The sequence below is a fragment of the Chenopodium album genome, chromosome 13, assembly GCF_948465745.1.
Source record: "Chenopodium album chromosome 13, dcCheAlbu1.1, whole genome shotgun sequence".
Lineage (NCBI taxonomy): Eukaryota > Viridiplantae > Streptophyta > Magnoliopsida > Caryophyllales > Amaranthaceae > Chenopodium > Chenopodium album.
Genome location: NC_137846.1, coordinates 25,285,405 through 25,306,151, shown reverse-complemented (window position 1 = coordinate 25,306,151; position 20,747 = coordinate 25,285,405). Strand labels below are relative to the sequence as shown.

The following is a 20,747-nucleotide window of genomic DNA, read 5'->3' as shown; positions in this document are numbered from 1 at the left end:
TTCAAAGGAAGAGTTAATTAGTGATTTTGAAAAGTTATTTATATGAGATTTAATTCTCAAGTATCTATAACCCTAAAAATGCAAAACAAAATAATGTAGCATATGAATATTACTTTGTGGTGCTATTACAGGCTTGCCCCCAACATTAATGAATTGCCAATTCTAGCCCTTGTTCTTATTGGTTGATGACTGTTGCTCACCCACCGACTTACTTGGCTGTCTCTCTTTGCATATCATCTCCTTAGGGAAAAAAGGCTGAGTTCCTTTTTAGGGGAAACAAGGAGAGGGAAACCTAGAGACACCTTCAATAACGATGGCGGTGAGCTCAAAACCACCGATCATCCCTTGACGATGGTTATAGGCTTCGATTCTTCTCAGCAGTATTTTCGGTTTCGGCGATGTGGTTGCTAAGGTTACCATTGTGGAAGATGATTTTCCGATCTCCAGGTACAATTCTCTCTCTTTTCTCTTTCTTGTTCTAATTCATCTAGTTTCATTTCTTCTCTTTAATTAGATTTTACCTTTTACATATGAATGTTGACTGTTTTTTTTTGTTTATCTCTCCTCTTTTTTTTCGTTTCTTTTTTTCTTGTCCTCCTGTTTCTCTATTTGCTCTCTAAATTAGGTGAAAGGAGAAAGATGGATCAAGGTTTTGTGGACTCAAGTTTGAGGTGAATAAACTTAGGTATTATTGGATGTTCTATCTGTATTTTTTTTTGTTTAATTTCTAGAAAAATTTTCTGTTGTTGATGTTTGTTTGTTTTTTGTGGAATTAATGAAATTTTACTTTGATTGATTGAGAAACAAGATCAGTTGAAGTTGGGTGATTTTTTTGTGAAATTCGAACTAATTTTAGTAAATTGGTAAGTGAATTGGTGAGTGGTTATATTGCACATTAATGAAGTAATTTGTTGTTACAGAATTTTTGGTAATGCTTAAATTAGGGTTTATTTGCACCATTATCGTTGAATTCGGTTTGAAATTTTGATTACTATTATGTGTTCTTTTGTTGAATCCACTAAAGCAACTTCTGAACTTTCCTCTCCATTGAAGCAGTTGGGGAGGTAATTTTGTTGATTCTCCGATGGCGTTATCTCTGATCTCCAGGTATAATTTTCTCTCCTTTCACTCTCGTGTTCTAATTAGTTCAATATTTAGCTCTTTGATTAGATTTTTCCTTTTGTTTGAATGTTTAAAGATGTCATTGACAGTACGATGTAAAATATTTAACTGATTTAATTAGTTTTAAAATATTAATAGCTTTGTTTTTGCAGGTTTTGCTTTGATTTTTAATAGGTTTTGTTGGATTTTAGAATTAGGTTTGCTTTAATTCTAAGAATTGTAATTTAGGATGCTGTAATTAAAGGAATTAAATTTTGAAATTAAAGAGATGTTTGATTTGTTGCTAAACATGAAATGCTTATGAATTCATGAGGCATTGACTTTGTGAGTGTTTAAGAAAGTTGATTTCTAGGATACGAACTACTCCTCTCCTTTTGAAGTTAATCAAGACGAAAAACACTCAAAAAAAGGTTGATGATCTGCAACTACTGCTGTAATGTAGTTGAGAGTTGACTTTGAAATAACCTTCTTTTACTTAGTTGATGACTTAATAAGAAGTATCTTTCGTTAGGCTTTTGATTGCTCACTTCTCTCATTTTATATCATTCTCTCTCCCCATTAACTCTGACTACCCTCGTGTTGATTTCATGTGTATCTTCATTTCATCATTTGAAAATGGCTTTGGTGAATTAGTTTCATATGCATCTGTTTTTCATCATTTAAAATGGCTTTGGTAACTGGTTTACGTTAATGAAAGGAAAAGAGAAAGAGAGAATCAGGATATTTGGATTCAGCAAGCATTTTGTTTCAGCTGAAAAAGCTATAATGATTTGATTTATATAACTCACTCTCCTGTTTTATGGTGTGAACTGCTTGATCTTAGGAATCATGCAGATTTTGTTAAAATACTCTATATCTCATTTTCAAACAAGAATTTTTAAAGTGCAAGAAAAAAGGCATGGTGTTTAATAATAAAATAATTTACATGAGTTATGCTTTGTAATAAGCAGTCAGAGAGGTTCTTTAGGGTTTTTGGTTCAAGTATGATAAGGTTGTCTTGCATAATCATTTCAAAGCAATATTTACTGCTATAATCGACATCATTTCTAGGACTTCCTACCTAATTATATGACCAACATAAAGTGCTAAGTGAGTAATTATTTATTGCCATCTATTATACATATTTCATACAAGTATCCTTCATAATTAAGGTCCGGGTGGCAAAAGGATGGGCATCATTGAAGCCCAAAAAGGTTATTTTGTTATGATCTTATTTAATGTGAGTTTTGGTTGAAGCACTTTCTCTCTTAATGTTTGTTGTTTTTTTAACAATCATCTAGATGCTTTGTTCTAATCAATTTTAATTATATTTTTGGTTATTGTAATCATTGGCCATATGGAATGCAATGCAAATGAAGAAAACACGCAGCATTTTGGTTCACAGGGTTTTTCCCTTTTTGGTTAAAATATTGTCTTGATCTATTTATTTTAGTATACTCCTCTCTGACATGAATGAGCTGTAATTTAAGAGGTTAGTTGGAAATTCTTAGTGATTCGCTTTGGATGCCAAAGCTCTAAGAATATGTTGGATGAAGCGTGTTTTGATTTTTCATAGGGATTAAAGAAAATCATATACATAGTAATAATTAACTAAAAGGCCTTAATTTGATAATTGAATTAAACTTTGCTAATATGTTGCAGGATTTTGGTTATAACCCTTAAATGTTAAGATGGAACTATAAATACATGCCTTTTTCTCCTCGGCAGCTGCCTTTATTGCCCCGACTCAGCGACTGGCTTGTATCCATATTAATAGCAAATTAATGTTGTATTATCATCTCTAAGGAGTAGGATTTTTTAATTGGAGTTTTCGATAAAGTCGATAATTGATCTGGAATTGCTTTTTTGTTCATTATCTAGTGAGGTGATGGCGACATTGGCAACGAATGGTGCTTCATGGCAGCCATAAGAGCAAGGGATAAGGAGATATGCGGATTATTGGAGCCACAAGTGTCACCTATACAAAATTCTGACAAAATTCAAATTTGCCAGCAGCTGCAAGCCTGCAACACTACTCACAGTTTCCCGATTTCATTAACTACCTCGCCTTCATTTTGTCTCATAGTGAGGTATCTATCCATTCTCTGCATCTTTGTCTACTTTCTTTCTTTCAATTGACTCTTGATTCTTGATATTTTTGATTGATTTTATGATTTATTATGTTACTAATATTAATTGATTGAACTGTATGGAATATTATAATTAGTTGATGATTTATTCGTTGTGTTATTTTTTAGATGCCCATTGAACTATGAAAACCCTTATGTAAGTATATTTATATATCCTTTTGTAGCAATGCAAGGTAATTTAATTTCAAAATATTTGGGGATTTAAAAACAGTTTTGCAGCAGAAGTTTGACGTCATGCTTATTTGCTTCATTTGACTTTTAAGCTCAACTTATGAAAGGGAAATCTATATTAACAAGCTAGATATCTTTTGGGAGCTCCATATATTGATTAATGATGCTAGATTGCAAGGTTGTCTTTAGAAGTTTCACGTAGTTGATTTATTTCGATGTATTAGGATTTGGTTTAACCACTCATATTCGGTTCACATTTTTCAATGTAAGTTGTTATGGACTTGTGTTTGGGAGGAAATTGTTTTTTAAGTAGCATCTCATGAGTTAATGAGGTATGCAGGCCTTACCCAAAGTTAAGATTCTTTCACTTATTCATCGAAGAAGTTTAGCACCTTTAACTTGTTCCAAGGTACACCTAGAGCTAGGTAAGGTCTTTTTTCTACTTATATTAGTGTTACTCATTTGTAGAAATTTAAATTAGCACAATTGATAAAATAGGAGAAAAAAAAACGAAAAAAATCAAATACTCGTGGATTATACCTAGCTCTTACCTCTAGATTTAATTGGGAGTAACTATAAATTTGTAGCACACTTATTAAGGATATATTAACATTAATTACATTGATCTGCGTGTGCTTTTGTCCCAGATTCTTAACTTAATTCTATTATGGAAGTATATTAGATGCTTATATATAGCCCTAAGGGCTACATATATTATTACCCTTTCTTATAAACTATTTCATGAATGCATTTTTAGAATATACCTTACTATATAATTATGATATTTAATTTTATGTCTCGATAATTTTTATGTAGGAAAAGGAAGCTGAATCAATTACTGTAGAATTGAGTTTTTTCAGTATTGATATTGATGTTTTTATCTATACTATTTTGCTTTTGTTATAGAATGGGACTTCTAAAGAGGTGGTTAAGATAGTAGAAAAGACTAGAAACACTCAATGCAGGTGAAGGTCATGAAAAAGTTTGTGAGTCTACTTTATAAAGACTTCGGGAAAAGAAATTTGATATAGTTCATGAAGCAGCTCAAATCAAAGTAATACACATTATTCAATGGAGTATTAGAGAACTTAAACTACTTGATTTAATTGCATATAGTGCATCTAAGAATTAAGCATTAAATATCGTGTATTTTTTTATTTATAAAAGTGGAAGACGATCAATTCTACTGGTGAGTATGCTATGTGATGTAACATATATCTAACACTTTGTAGTAGTGATTTTCTGTTACTGAAATGGGAACAGCTTGCCTATGAGTGGCACTGTCTTTCTAGATGAAGATTAGTGTCAATGGAATACATGCTTTCTTACATAAATATTTGCCAACTTATTTTATTATAACTTTTTAGTTCTTCTTCCTTATCTGAATGAACTGATTTGTTGTTTGTGTGTGTGCTTCCGAGCAGGACTATGGATGGATGCCACACTTCAGTCTTTATTTTCCTTAATTGGCATACTGGTAAATCATATTACTCAACCTAGAAACTAAACTTATTAAAAATCACATGACCTGATGTTAACATGTATTAGAGCTTCAAAACTGATATTACCCAAATCAAAAAGTACTGTGACTTATACTCGGTTTCATGATTACTACAGATTTTGGACGAGCAGCATCAACCTTGGAGGCGGTAGAGGATGCTGCACGAGTTTCGAGGTCTGGGGTTTTAGTTATTTCATTCGTTAATTCACAAATGTTACAAATAGAGATTCGAGGTCTGGGGTATCTACTTTTTTGGTGGAAAAACTTGATTGGTTTTGTTGGGTTTTAATAATAGGTTATGGGTGCTAAATATTTTTTTTGCCACAGGCTATTTTCATGTGAAGACAAGTAGATAATCCATATGTGTTTTAGTTTAGGATAGCTTAAAATGTCCTTGAATAGTTTCTTGCATTTAATGATACTCATATGGATATTCTGTGAATTTAAGATTAATCGTATTTTATTATGTTCTTCCATTTGTATGAATGTTACATATCACGTAATGTATACATTTTCATGTAACAACAAAATATATTGCCTTAAATAACACTAGCCTCTTAACTCTAGGCAGAGCTGCGACTGCTTAAAGAATATGCGTTTGAATTCCACGTTGATTTTATTTACCTGTTGTGTTGACTAATAGTGTGATTATCAAACTACTTTAATTCTTTAGATACAGGAAGAAGTCCACTAAAATTTCTTATTGCATCACTTTGGAGATTGTATGCATATGATATTTAGTACTTCCTCCGTTTTTTAATAGTTGCAATAGTTTGACTTTTACACTATTCATGTATTTCGCTTTGACTAGCTTTGATGGTTTATACTTAAGTAAAAATACAGTCTTGTGGGATCTTGTTAGATTCGTCTCGACTTATACAATTTTAATATCAAATGTTTATAATTTTTACATGTCGGAAATTATAGATATTAACGATTGAAAACATGTATCGGCAAGCATGAAAAGAGAAGTGTTACAACTAAAAAAAATAAAAAAAATAAAATAAAAACAGAGGAAGTATATATTTACATCGTTACATATACTTTTGATATTTTAAAATTTGCTTTTGGTATTACCTTGTAAGCCATGACATTCTATAACCATGGGAGAGAGTCCGAGTCCGAGAAATACAGAAAGAGTTTGAGGAAATAAAGAAAGGAATGAGGGAGAAAAACTTTTTTAGAGAGTAATTGAGTAAGGAGATGAAAATAATTTTTAGAAACTTTCTAAATTACTCAAAATTATAAAACATAAATGAAAGAAAATGAAAGCTAAAGGGATAGAGAAACAAAATGACCGAGAAAAAGGGAGTATAAATCGACAATTAGATTTGGACAAACTTCTAAAATGATTAAAATTATAAAAGGGGGGCGCTAGTGAAAGAACAATAAAGTTAAAGGGAAAAAGGAAAAAAAAAAAAAGAGATAGCAAGATAAGGGGAGTAGGTTTCAAAAACTAAATTAGGACAAGCTTCTTTCAATAATCACTAAATGTTATTAACTAAACGAGATTTTGTGACAATTAAGGCATTCAACTAATTAGTTACAACTTTAGAATAAATTATTCAATATTATGATAGAACTGTGTTAGATTCATGAGTAAATGTTTTTTTTTTTATGTTTATACAACCATAATTATAGATCACTTTGGAAAGATAGAGGGTGGGGGAGGTAGGAAGGAGGAGACGAAGAAGGAGTGGGAGAGACTCGAGAGAGGAAATAAAGAGATATAAAGAGTAAGAAATAGGAGGTGAGGGAGAGAAATAAAAGAGGGGGATGAGAAAGGAATAAAGGGGCCGAGAGAGAAAGATAGGGAGCCATGAAAGAAAAGGGCTAGGAGAGAGATAGAGAAGGGTCGAGAGAGGAAAAAAGACTGGAGGGAGAAGGAGATAGATAGATAGAGAAGGCAATGTCAAGAGGAAATGTTAATTAATTTCTAGCACTTTTAAAATAAAATGTATATAAAGAAGACAATTGTAGAAATGTTAACTAATTTGTAGCAAAAGTGATAGATCTAGAGAGAGGGGTGAGAAAGAGAGAGAGAAGGGTGAGGATAGAGAAAGAGAAACAGATGAACCAGGAGGAGAGGGAGAAAGAGAGGGGCTGGGAGAAAAAGAGAGAGAAGGGTTAGAAGAGAAAGAAATAGAGCACTTTAGAGAAAGAAGGGCAAGGGGGAGAGCTAGAGTGATAAAGAAAGAGATGAGTCGGGAAAAAAAGAAGGGTCTAGAGAGAAAGAGAAAGAGAGAGAAAGGGAGGCTTACTAAACCGCTCAAACTATACAAGAAGAGTGGATAGGAAGGAGAAAAATTAACAAGAAGGTGAAAGAAAGCAAAGATAAATGGAAAAGGAAAATGAGATGAGACGAGGAAGAAGTATAAGAGAGAGGGTATATTATGAAGGAAGAAGAGATAGGAAGAACTTAAAAACAAGTTAGTGACTATCACACAAAAAAGATTCCCTAATCATCATTTTAGTAACACCCCAAACTACGAAACACGATCAAAACCATGAATCTTACATATCTTACCGTCGGGGGAGGGGGAACGAGTGTAATGTGTGTGCTCCATCCAACGACTATAAACTTAAATATAAAAAAGTGTAAAGTTATTCCCTCCAACCATATTATCTAAAAATCGTACATAAAATAATTTATAAATAAATAACCCGCACATAAACTTTAATACATACACATATGATATTTCTCATTCATTTTATACATTCTTTATCGATTACATACTCTAACTACTATAATTATCAATAGAAAAACCACTTGAAAATTTTGTACTTTAAAAAGTCTAAAAAACAAATATATAATTCTTTCATATATTTTACATTTGATCCATTTTACATAACTTTAACCTTTAGTATTGCATTTCCTTATTACTACTCATTATCACAATCATTTTAAAACGAAGCTATTCGAAAAGTATTTAGATACTCAATAAGAAATCATATTGCGTTCTAAAATAATATCTAAAACAATAGTATAATTTTTATAAAAATCTTTAAATTATAACAAATTCTAGATAACTTCACTTATAACAATTGTTTTTCTATAGATATATCCCTATAGAAATTTTATCACTACTCCTTTTTAGTACTTAAAATTTCATGTATCCTTGTTATTACAAAACCCGAACACAACCACGAATATCAAAATAACCGAACACAACCCGAACTTTACTTATCTTACCTTCGGGGGGGCACGCACATCGCAAGTGCTCCAACGACTAGTTTATTAAAAGGTTGATTTTGAAAGCATGTTGAATTGAATAAAAAGGAGTTCTGATTTAACCTATTATAAAGATTGATTTTATTTGAAGACGATATATTGAATTATTATTATTAAAGCTTTACAAGCATGTTGATAGTAATCCCACTATGCGGATTTGGATGGTAAGACTATGGACTTTGTATGACCTAGTCTTTCCTCAAGAATAGCCTTGCAATATAAGGAGACTAGCTTGGGGGGTGTGCACACTTGAGTGAGGAATTGGTTTTAAAAAGAGGAATTGATTTCATTAATCATTATTATTGAATTATTGAGTTATTGGAATTATTTTCAGAATATTGGAATTGGTTTTGAATAATGAATTTTGGAATTATTGGATTAATTATTGGAATTGGTTTTAAAAGCATATTTGCAAATAAATTGAATTTACATTAACTTAAACTTATCGTACTTGGCATATTTTGCTAATTCATCTTTCATATTTGTTTTGGTTTCCCTATTTACCGTAATAGTAAGCAGTGTTGACTACTTTCAAGTGGAGTCATGAATGAGCATATGGGAGTCCCGTGATTTGCTTCACCAAGTTTCGGAATGTTGGTTTTGTCTTTATATTGAGTACTCATAGCAATGTTACTATTTTTATAAGCATTAATAAAAAACAGTTGAGTTTTCCGCTGTAAATTTTGTTATTGAGTTACGTATTTTGAGTAGCCTTGCGTAATTACGCGACAATAACACGCCTAAGTCTATCTTTACGGTATAATTATAGGTATTGTATTTGTAGAGGGAGATTTGGGGGTGTTACAACCAAAGGTGGGTTAAAAGTGCAAGATGCTGAAACTTGGAATGTTGCAACTCTAGGAAAGCATGTATGGGTCGTAGGTCACGGAAAAGAAAACCTTTGGGTGAAATGGATAAATGTGGTTTGTCTGAAAGGGCAGAATTGGTATAATTACCAGCCAGGTATGGACTCTAGCTGGTACTGGAGGAAGATATGTAGTGTGAATGATAAGCTTACAAGAATTTATTCTGTCAGTTCCTTTGGGCAGGGTAATTTTCAGATTAGGAAAGCTTATAAAGAGATGAAGCAGGATGTTGGAAGATGTAGGTGGGATAGTCTGGTTTGGGATGGACTGGCTATTCCAATGCACCAATTAATTCCTTGGCTAGCTATACAGGGAAGATCATTGACCAGGGATAGGCTTTACTAGTTTGGTATGGCTAGTTCCTCTACATGTCTTCTCTGTGGAATTCAGAATGAGTCTCATGCTCAACTATTTTTTGAGTGTCTGTATAGCATATAGGTCTGGGAACAGTTAATTACTTGGATAAATGTTCCTGGGAGAGATTACAGTCTGCAAAATGATGTAAGAAAGACTAGAAGCTACGAGCCTGCTTTCAGACAAAGTTTGATGAAAGTGTGTACTCTAGTAGCTATTTACTGGATTTTGAAGGCTCAGAATACTACTCTTTGGGAGGCTAAAGTTTTGTGTATTTAAATAGTTGTAACACATGTAAAGATTTTGAAGGCTCGGAATACTGCTCTTTGGGAGGCTAAAGTTTTGTGTATTTAAATAGTTGTAACACACATGTAAAGATTGAAGTTAGGAATAAAATTCTAGGTGTATTTTCAAAGAAAATAAGAAGTATAGATAGAGATTGGTTACAGGAGCAAATTGTATAGTGTTTGTCGTCTTGTAGTTTTGGCAGGCTGCTTCTGCCAGTTTGTTCTACTCCCTCTCTAGGGACTGGTTTGTAAAAGTTTTATTGGAGCAATAAAAACTACTTACTTACCAAAAAAAAGATTAGATGATCGTATTGATGAACATCAAGTCAAAAAGTTTATCCTAAAATTTTATCATCAACAATCCGGGCACCGGGCACCAAATTAGTAACTAATAAATAAAGATGGTCTCGTAGCCAAACCACGAGACAACGATACTTGAATTAAAAATTTCACTCGCCACCTAAGCAAAAGTAACGAATGAGATTTAAGAAATTATTTACGTAAGTTAAAATAACAAATAAAGATTTATTAGGATTTAAATTATTTAAAAACACTAAAAATCATCTTTTTTTTTAAGAGCTAAAAATAATCTATGGATATTAAAATTCAAATTATCTTAAAACTTATCTTGAAATTTTTTACATATTATTATTATTTTAAAACTTTAAATATTATTATCTTAAAACTTTAAATATTGAAATTATATTAAATTCAAATTAATAAAAATGCTTAATTAGATTTGATTTAGGTAAAAATACCCATGCTACGTGGCCAAATCAGAATGGGACACATGTCACCCCAAGACATGTCCAATAAGGACCACTTACCTGTTGACATGTGGCACTCCCAATCACCAAGGAAAAAGATGGCCTTAAGGGCCCAATTCTCGAGAAAGTCGTAAAATGGCACGGCCCACCAAATCTAAGTCAAAATGACCTAAGAGAAGACACATTTTCCAATGACCCTATAAATAAGGAGATTTTCCCCATTTTGGGGGCACATTCTACATTTAGTTTCCCACACACTTTACTTTTCTCTGTACGCATTCTAACTTGATCGTTGGAAGCGAAACTCCACCTAACCGGAGTCTTCGTTGTTTTGCAGTTACAGGCACCGGAATCTAGTCTTGATGACGTAACTCTCCCTAGTGACACAGAAAACCCAGAAACATTTTGCACCGTCTGTGGGGAGAGTACTTCTAAGATGGTTTCTCAAGGATCTGTACTGCCTCCTAATGAGAAATGGCCTGTGGCTGAAGTAGAGGTCAGTACGGACCATGGTACGAATGAAGACTTTGAAGTCGAATCATATGTGACCACAGACGGGTCACTTGGAATAAGATGCGCCCGTCCAAAGGATAAGAGGGAATGGGACAATGATAAATGACGTAGGGAAAAGTAGGTCGTTTTCTACCCTTTCCTAGAGCCAAAGAAAATTTATAAACACTCGACCAACCTAATACGAGTATATGGTAAGTCACGGGTCGAACCCAAGGGAATGAGTAGGTGCAAGCTATAGCCTAGGTCAAGCTACTTCGAAGATTGAGGGAAGATGCGGTTGGTAACTAGGTATCAAGAAAACTAGATTAATCAAGAAATTCAATATATACTAAACACTAGGGATATTGGTTCCACATGCAAGCTTAATGATTATGCTAATTGAACGATCAATCAATCAATTCAAACGTTGCAAAGGACAAACAATAGTTGCAATCAAAGGAATTCAAGAGCTATCTCCTATAAGCCAAATTAGGGTTCACTATGAATGGCTAGCTAGGAAAATCACAATCAAAATCAATCAATTAAAGCAATTCTCAAATCAAGGGTTCATGTCATTGAAATTTGCAATGCAATCTAGATTAATCTTATAAGTTGATCACTCCTAGTCTAATTAATCACATGCACAACCATGTCAACCAGTTTAATTGCAACAATTCAATCAATCAAGGATCATCAACTAGAAAAAATCATCAATCTAGCATGCTTCCCCTTCTCCCTAGCAACTAATTTACTCACTAATCATGGTGAAATTGAAAAACAAAACAAATTCAATCAAAATCATATTCATTTCAAGTTCAACCAAGAAGGAATTCAATCTCTCAACAAATTCCAAAGCAAGGAAAGAAATTAAATCAAACATTCAAAAATTAAAGGAAATTGCAAAAGGAGTAAATTCAAGGGAAAGAAATCTCACAAACTTTCATTGATGAGAAGAAGAAATCCAAGATCAAAATGAAATCCAAGATCAAATTCAAGTACAATCAAATATCTTAAGCTTCTCTCTCTACTTTCTCTCTCTACTAAATCTGGAAAAATATATGTCAAGTACAAATTAAGTCGTTCCCCCAAAAAGGAAGAGATTAAGGGTATTAATAGAAAAAACGAGCGAAGGGGGCGGTGAAAGGAATAGTGTCATTCGAACAAGTGTATTACTCCGATAGGGGGTTCGGAATTATTAGAAAGCTAATTTTTCAATGAGGTCAAGTGATCGGAATGCCTGGGTGGAGGCCGCTTCCGATCAGTAATATTAATGCATAATTAATATTACAGCTTAATCTTGACTGAACCCTTCGGGTCACACCCAAGCAACTAACGAGCCGAAGCGACGAATTAATTAGGAATTAATTAATAAGTCGACCGAGTAATTAATATTTAGACGTCGGAAATTCGAGCTTGGAGCGTCGAAACCGAGTGTCGGAAGTCGAGTCGAAAATAGTAAAAGACGAGATGTGAAAATAATAATAAATCAACAAAGACCAAAATACCCCTAGCATCGGAATGCCCCAAGCAATCCGAGTGCTAGGGGCATAATGCACAAGCCTGGTGGCTAGCATGCGCACCAAGCGAGCCAAGGCTGGCTGGTGTGTGCTAGCGCACCGTTGCTAGCAGCCAAGGTGTCCAAGGGCAGCGTGCAGTAGCAGCCCGCACTTGGAGTGCGTGGCTTGCTAGCCGCAAGCAGCAGCCCACATCTCCAAGTGGGGGTAGCTGGGCTGTGGCGCGGGCTATGGCATAGCTTTCTAGGCCGTGGCATACTAGCAAGCTGCAGATAGCAGCCCGCACGTAAGTGCAAGGGCCTGCTGGGCGAGGAAGCTAGCAGCAGCCCGCACCTTGTGTGCGAGGCCTACTAGGCCGAGGCATGGACAGCAACACTGGCAGCCCACAAGGAGTGCCTTGGTCCCCAAGTGAGCTGCCACGTGGCGAAAAATAAATGGGAGTTAGGGCATTGAGGTGGCTGGTTTTGGGAGAGGGAGTGGGGAGCAAGTTTGGTCCCCCCTCTTCCAAATGGTCCTCACCCAACCTCTCATATGAGCTTGCCACTTGTTGATTTATTACTAGTTTGATTATTAATTTTATTTTAGCCTTAAAATAAAATGGGAAAATCAAATTCTCCCATATTGATGGGTGAGCTTTTCACACTCATGATTTTCCCTATAAATACCCAAGTTGGGGTATTGGAAAAATCACTTAAGTAAGAGTTAAAAAAGGCATCACTAGTAGTGAAAACCTTTGAACTCAAGAGTTGAAAAAGGCATCACCTTTGTGAAAACCTTTGAACTCAATTACTCGGGTTTCGGTTGGGCCTTGCTAACTCCAGGCATAGGACCTAGTCGGTGTTCGAGTTGTGGGTGGACTTCCGTTGGAGGTCATCGTATTTTTGAGGCTAGCTTTCGAAGTAAGAGCCCCTCGAGGTCGGGCGAAGCACGCGTCAAAGGTATAATTATTATCTTAATCTTGTCATTAAGTTAATTATGTTTATGGTTTTATTTATTGCGAGTGCGGTCTTGGTTTTGGGTTTGTTTCCGCGGTGAATCGGACTAACCAAACCTCAACCGGCGGGGCGCCTGGTGCGCACGCACCATCAGGTCGCGCGCGCGCACATGTGGGTCTGCGCGCACGCACCCCCTGTGCCGCGCGCGCACCCCTGCTTGGTGCTCGTGGCCTTGCCTCCTTCGCTTGCTCGATCAATCTCCGCGCTCCCGAGCATCCTTATCATTGGTGCACTCGAGGCGATGCTCGTGAGAAGGGCAGCTCCTTTATCTTCCAAGCATTAGAATGCCTCGAGCCAAAGCATAACTTCCAAGGCCCTCGAGCTCGCGGAGCTAACTTGAATTGCGTTCTCGGAATCCCGAACTTTGCTCAATTAAATTTCTTGAATGCGCTTGAGCTTTCACCTTGGTGATCATACCTCGGGAAACTCAACATACCTACAAAACAAATCAAGGAAACAAAGAATCGAGAGAAGTAGTCGAGAAATAAACAAAATGACAAGAAAACCAATAAAAACATGCATTTCTCTAAACTTACACACAAACACGCAAAGCAAGCATTATTATGTAAAAACACGACAAAAAGGACTAAAAATGGGAATAAAACTATAAAGAAAACCTAGCCTAAGAGTGCCATAAATGACACTCATCAAATTCCCCCAAGCTAAACTTTTGCTCGTCCTCGAGCAAAACAAAATCAGGCCTAAAGGAAAATGATGACATTAATTAAGCAAGCAAGAAATGAGAGGGACTAGAGGATAAGAGAATATACACTAACTCACTTTCGTAGGAATCACGGTCAATTTTAGCAGCAATTGACAAGCCATTTAAACCTCTAGATCGCCCTAGAGGACGAGTAATGCTCTCGTAAGGGTTTCCTAAGAGGTTAACCCATAACTCTTTATTAAAAGGAGGCAAAACATAAAAGGAGAAAAGGGAGAATTGAAACCTTGAAAAGAAAAAGAGAGCTTATACAATGAACTTTTGCACATGATCAAAACACGAGAGGATATTAAACTTTCTAAAACAACAATGGTGAGCACGTTCTAAGATATCGAGGGTTGATTGAAACATAGGACATGCTAAGTATAGAGAACTACCAAAACGCAATTCACCTTCATCTAAAACCAATTTTAGCACATTTTCCCAATTGGCTTCAAATCTTCTTTTAGCAAGCGTCTCAATAGTTCCTCAAAGGAACTGGAAAAGCAATACATTTGAGGTTTTCTCGACATCTTGACTTTGCATCCCCTCTCCTTAGGCTCTAACTCATAATGCCCTCCCTCGGTATATGACTCAACCACTAGATCAAAAGGGCTTTCCCAAAAGTTGTAACGTAAAGGCAAAAGGTTGAGGGTAGGCTAAAAATTTAGAATTTGGTGGTACACCTAAGTTGTGAAGCAAAGATTGGCCAAATCTCAACACCAAAACAAAGAGATCACCAAACAAAAACAAACTAACACCCCCAAGCTTATTCAAACCTATAACCACAATCATATATACAAAAAGCGTAAGACGCTTCCCCCCAAGCTTGAACAAAGCATTGTCCTCAATGCTTATAATAGGGAGAAACATTTACATCAAAATGCTTTTGAACTTTTTCATTTTTTACTCTTTTTTTTTTCAATTTTTGCCAAAGCTTTTTGAATTTGCTGTGCTTTTTCTCATTGATTCAAATTTTCATTACACTATATTCAATGTCCTTGCCTCTTTTAACTATGGACGGATTTTGATTTCATTTATTCAATTGCCATTTTTCACAAGATATACAAAACACAAGCTTGCTTACAAATAAAAACCAAAATCCAAACTCATATACCACAATCTCCAAGAACAAGATCATTTGCTTCACAAAAACCAAAAATGGAATAAAAAGAAACAAAAGGCCCAAAGTTCTAAAGATGTGGCTTGAAAAGAAGGGAAAAAGGCTCAAATGGTTAGCAAGCAGGCAAATGCGAACCCAAGAACTAAAAATAAAGAAAATTAACCTAGAAAAGAAAAATTACCACCCCGAAAAGATGCCTTTGTCCTCCCTAGATGGTTCGGTCTCGTGTTTGAGAATTATGAGTCAAGATTCAAGATTAGGTCCGCAATAGTCAAGGATCCATGCCGCTCATGCAAGTAAATGTAGAAGGCGTGAAAAACAATGAAACCTCACAAGGATGTGGCAAAAACTCACTAAAAGCTTCAAATTCACCAAAGGGGAACGATTTCGAGTATTCAAATAGAAAAGAATCCAACGTCAAGGTCCCAATAGTTCTTAAAGGACTACCTTAGCATACTCTATCCTAGAATCAACCAAAGATACTCTCAAACCGTGCAAACCACTGTTTTTAGGAAGAATAATAGCAAAAGTGCAAGCTCAAGTGGTACTAAGTCCAAAGCAAAAGCAAAATTTTAAGAAAGAAAAGCAATGCCTCAAAAACATTTTATTCATATTTACAAAATCCTTTTTGGTTTTTAATGTTTTATTTTTTTACTCTTCTTTTTTTTTTCATTACATAAGAAAATAGAAAAGGAGGAAAAAGAAATAAAACAAGAAATAGAAAAGCAAAGGAGAAGTAGAAATGCAACAAGGAAGTCATGCTAACACACATAAGTCCCAATCGATAAACAAGTGAACATTCGGCTACAACGCCAATGTTCCCAAACACACTAAGGTGTTAGAAAACATCCTCGAACCGTTCAACTTCTCCTAATGTAAACCTAAACTAAGCATCCAATGGAAAAGAATAAAGAGAAGATCAGAAGGATCTGACCAGGCGTCGAAGCTATGCTACATTAATCAAAGTGAAAGAGCACCTTTGTGAAGCATCAATGTCCAAAGCATAAGACTATAGACTATATACAAAGAAAATTGTTAGTAACTTCAATACAAAAGAAAAGAAAAATATAAAAGATAAAATGTATGTAAATAAAGAAAAAGTAATATATGATAGAATCAGGAATAGGGTCAGCAATGAAATCAGGAAGTAGAATCATCAGACAGAAACAGAGTCAGGAAACAAGATATCGAACAACCATCATCAGGAATTAGAATCACAGAGAAGCATAGATACACAACAGACAGCGATCAGCAGAACAAACAACAATACCAACAACTGGACAGAGAAATCAGCAGAAATACATCATCATCATCACCAGAGAAACAAGAGATACATAGAGATCAATACCAGAAGCAAAAGAGACCAGGAGTGAACTACAATAGCAAGGAGAGAAACAGTGAAACACACAAACAATAAAAATCACCCCCAAGCTCAGAATGAACTATCCCCCCAAACTCCAAACCTAATAACACATAGGCAAAAGAGAACATCATATAAAGCACATAAGAAAGGGGGGTAACCACAATAGACTCACTCCGCGCTATGGTAAGGGGTAGAATGAGAACTCCCCTCACCGGTCTCTAAGACATGAACCGAGCTAGCCATCTCACTCACCTCAAACATTAATCAATAAAAAATGAAACAAGAAATGGTCACACATGAACAATGCCATGAATATTGAGACATAAGCTTGAAGCAACTAGTCATGAAGTAAAGGCAAAATTGGACACAAGAGACAAAATCATGAATCATTATGAGCAAATTAAACTCAAAACATTGAATTATCAAAGAAATGAAACTATCATATAGAATACCCATGAGAGAGAAAATGACCAACAATGGCGAATCAAGGATTCAAGCAAGGTATACAAATTCATCATGAAAAAGCTTCAATTTAACATCCAATAACTTCATTCAACACAAATTACAAGTTAAAAGAACCAACATTGGAGTTCTACCATGAAAGCATAAACAAGAGTTTCAAGCATCAAAAATGAGGAAGAAAATGACTAGAAAGTGAGAAATTATACCTCAGTGAAGCTTTGAATTACTTGTAAATTGCACAATTGATGAATATAGAACAATTAGAACACCCAAAGCTAAGATTCAAGCACCAAAACAAATTTTTGAAAATAAAATCGAAAATTTCTGTTTTTTTTTTTTTTTTTGAAAGATTTAAATGAGGTTAATGTGATGAATTGAAATTAAAAAGGATTAAGTTGCTTGAATTTTCAAAGAGATTGAGGGGGTTGAAGAGAGAAGAAAGAGTAAAGGAATGAAAGGGAGTTCGGGGAAGGAGAAAGGAGCGAAATAAAGGGGTGAACTAGGGAGAAAGGGCACGAAATAGGGGGGGCCGCTGTCGATGGTGCATGCGCACCAGCGACGGCAGGGGGGCTTCTCTGCTTGGAATTACGCAACACAAGGCCAAAAAAAATCTGAACTACCTAGTGCGTGCGCACAGCCAGGTGGTGCGTGCGCACCAGGTACGGGCAGGGGGGCTGAGCTTACTTGTGATGCACCAAAACAAGGCCAAAAATCTGACCATGTTGGTGCGTGCGCGTAGGGATGGTGGTGCGTGCGCACCAAGGGGGTACGGGGTGGTTCAAAAACTGTCAAATTTCATCAAAGTTAGCTTAAATTTCTTACCCCTTTGGTACGCGTGCGCAACCTATGATGCGTGCGCACCATGCAAGAAAATATTGGCCATGAAAATACTCTCGTATTTGCACTAACGAGATAGTTGAAAACGCATTTGAAAAAAAAAGAGTACAAATGCAAACACGAGAGCATAAAACCCCCAACAAGCTTCTTCACCTAAGCTTAACCAAACCTCGTGAAACCTAAAATTAACACCGAAATTGTTGGAAATTTTCATCGATCCAATCTCATGAATCAAGAAAACAAAGAAGAATAAGATAAGTTCTCAAAAATAAAAGATATAGAAAAATGAAAAATCAAAAGAAAAGGGTTAGAAAACCGGGTTGCCTCCCGGGTAGCGCTTGTTTAACGTCATTAGCTTGACCCTTCCTCCAAATCATGGAGGGTCAAAGAAAACCACCTTATTCAAAGTGGTAAAGGGGACAAACTCTTCCTCAATTCTTAGCAACTTCACATCGTTGCTTGATGAACTCTCACTTGATGAATCTTCCGAAACAAGCTTATGTTGCTTCAACTTCATCTTCTTCTTTCTAAAAGCTTTCTTTTTCTTCTTTGTCTTCTTACTCCTTCTATTGGACGGCTTCTCACCATCAACACACTTGGAGTCAACCTCGTCTTCTTAAGGGTAGAGCTCAAACTATGGAGGAATATCAATCACTTCCTCATCCTTAAGCTTCAAAGGCACCTTGTTCTCTTCACTAACCTTCTTGCATTCAACACTCAAAGGCACATCACCAAAAACCTCAAGAACTTTATTAGTAGAAGAAACAATCATACAAACATTATCATTGGGTTGAGGGGAATTTACACACATAATTCCATTCACAAGAGACAAAGATTCATGCATCGGCTTAAGCTCAAAACTAGCCTTATCGTTACAAACTCTCAAAGTAATAAGACCTCCTTTCACATCTATCAAAGCTCCCGAAGTAGCTAAGAAAGGTCTCCCAAGAATGATAGGTATGTTATCATCTTCCGCTATCTCTAGCACAATAAAATCAACCGGAATGGTGAACTCTCCTTTCTTGAGGGGAACATCTTCAACTCTTCCCTTTGGAAACTTAATAGATCGATCGGCCAATTGCAAAGTCATGTTAGTTGGAAGAAGCTCACCTAGCTTAAGCTTCCTAAAGACCGAATAAGGCATGATACTCACACTAGCACCAAGATCACAAAGAGCATTTTGGAACAACTTTCCATTGATTTTGCAAGGAATGGAGAAATTACCCGGATCTTTCATTTTCTTGGGTAAGTCATTATGAATCAAAGCACTACAACACTCCCCAACCTCCACTGAATCTATCTCATTACACTCTCTCTTGCCACTCAAGAGTTCCTTAAGGAACTTAGAGTATCTAGGCATTAGGGTCATGGCTTCGGTAAAAGGGATTGAAAGATGAACTTCCCTAAGCATATCAAGAAGAGGATAGAGAAGAAGGGCTAGAATTCTCTTTCAAGGTATTGGCTAGTTGAGTGATTTGGGTCTCTAACATCTTGTTATGAGTCATCACTTCATTGAATTTCTTATCACTAACCGCCATGTAGGTGTTCAACAACTTGATTTGATTCTCAATGATTTCTTCCAAATTGGTTCTATGAGAAGAAGAATAGGATTGAACATAGGAATTATCATTTTGGACCTTTGGAGCAAATCCGGGTGGGGGACCCCTTTGAGAATTATTTTGAAAATTTCCCCTATTTTGATTGTTCTAATTACCTCTACCTTGATTATGGTAACCATAACCTTGGTTATAATTACCATAATTCTTGTTATGATTTTTGCTACTATAACCTTGGTTGTTATAGTTACCTCGGGAATTTTGGTTCCCATGGTTCCTATTACCACCACCTTGGTTGTAGTTGTCAAAATTGCCATGGTTGTTGTAATTCCTATTCCATTGACCTCTTTGATTCTCAAACCTAGAATCATGATTATTTGACATATAGTTCACATTCTCATTCACATTTCCATCTTGATCATCACAAACATCCATACATGCATGAGGGCAACTAGAAACATCATGATCATACAACCTACAATCATCACAAAACAAGCATCCACTAGGCATGTTATTAGAAGAGGGAGGGGGTTGAGAATTAGAAGACATACCTCTCCCCTTAGATTTGGAGGGAAGACTTGAAACTTGGTAGGTAGCACTTTCCAACTTCGCCTTGATAGCAGACATCTCCTTCCCAAGTTTGTCATTTGTGAGGATAGATTGTTGATTGCATTTAGATGATCAACCGAGTACACCGAAGAGCTACTCTTGCTAGTTAACTCTCTTTCTTCATCTTGCCAATCTCTATAATACCTCACTACGTCTTCAATTATGTCTACCACTTCCTCTTCCGTTTTTTTCATTATAGGACCTTAGGCTCCTCCATCTAAACATGATTTTCCTTGAGGATTAAGGCCTCCGTAGAAGATTTGAATGATTTGGTCCGTAGGAATTCCATGCTGAGGACACTCTCTTTGATACTCTTTGTATCTCTCCCATGCTTCATAGAGACTCTCACTAGGCTTTTTCTTGAAACCCTGAATCAAAGCTCTAGCATCCGCCGTTTTCTTTTGTGGATAGAAACGGGATAGAAACTCCTTGGTCACTTCATCCCATGTCCTTAGAGAATTCGGCTTGACTTCCTAGTCTAGCCATTCCAAGGCACGCCCTATGAGCGAAAAGGGAAAAAGCTTGAGGCGGATGAATTCTTGGAAAATTCCATTCACCTTGATAGTATTGCAATACTTTTCAAACTCCTTGAGATGATTTAGCGGGCTTTCATGCTTGGCCCCACTAAATCGTCGCCTCTCTATCAAAGTGATCATTGTCGGTCTTA

At 35.9% G+C, this 20,747-nt stretch overlaps 1 long non-coding RNA gene and 1 other non-coding gene across 5 annotated transcripts; both read left to right on the top strand.

The window, feature by feature from the left end:
* The first annotated feature begins 230 nt into the window (after positions 1-230).
* LOC145574713 (uncharacterized) lies at positions 231-5,399 on the top strand. Of its 4 annotated transcripts, none has more exons than XR_014098153.1 (6): positions 231-447; positions 626-685; positions 1,057-1,107; positions 2,983-3,191; positions 4,847-4,899; positions 5,040-5,399. It is a non-coding gene; the product is annotated as an uncharacterized LOC145574713 (long non-coding RNA). The 4 variants fall into 4 exon arrangements; XR_014098151.1 differs by having other exon boundaries at positions 809-1,107; XR_014098152.1 differs by having other exon boundaries at positions 626-863.
* Positions 5,400-20,362: 14,963 nt separating this feature from the next.
* On the top strand, positions 20,363-20,468 carry LOC145577136 (small nucleolar RNA R71). Its single transcript, XR_014098623.1, has one exon. It is a non-coding gene; the product is annotated as a small nucleolar RNA R71 (small nucleolar RNA).
* The last annotated feature ends 279 nt before the right edge of the window (positions 20,469-20,747 follow it).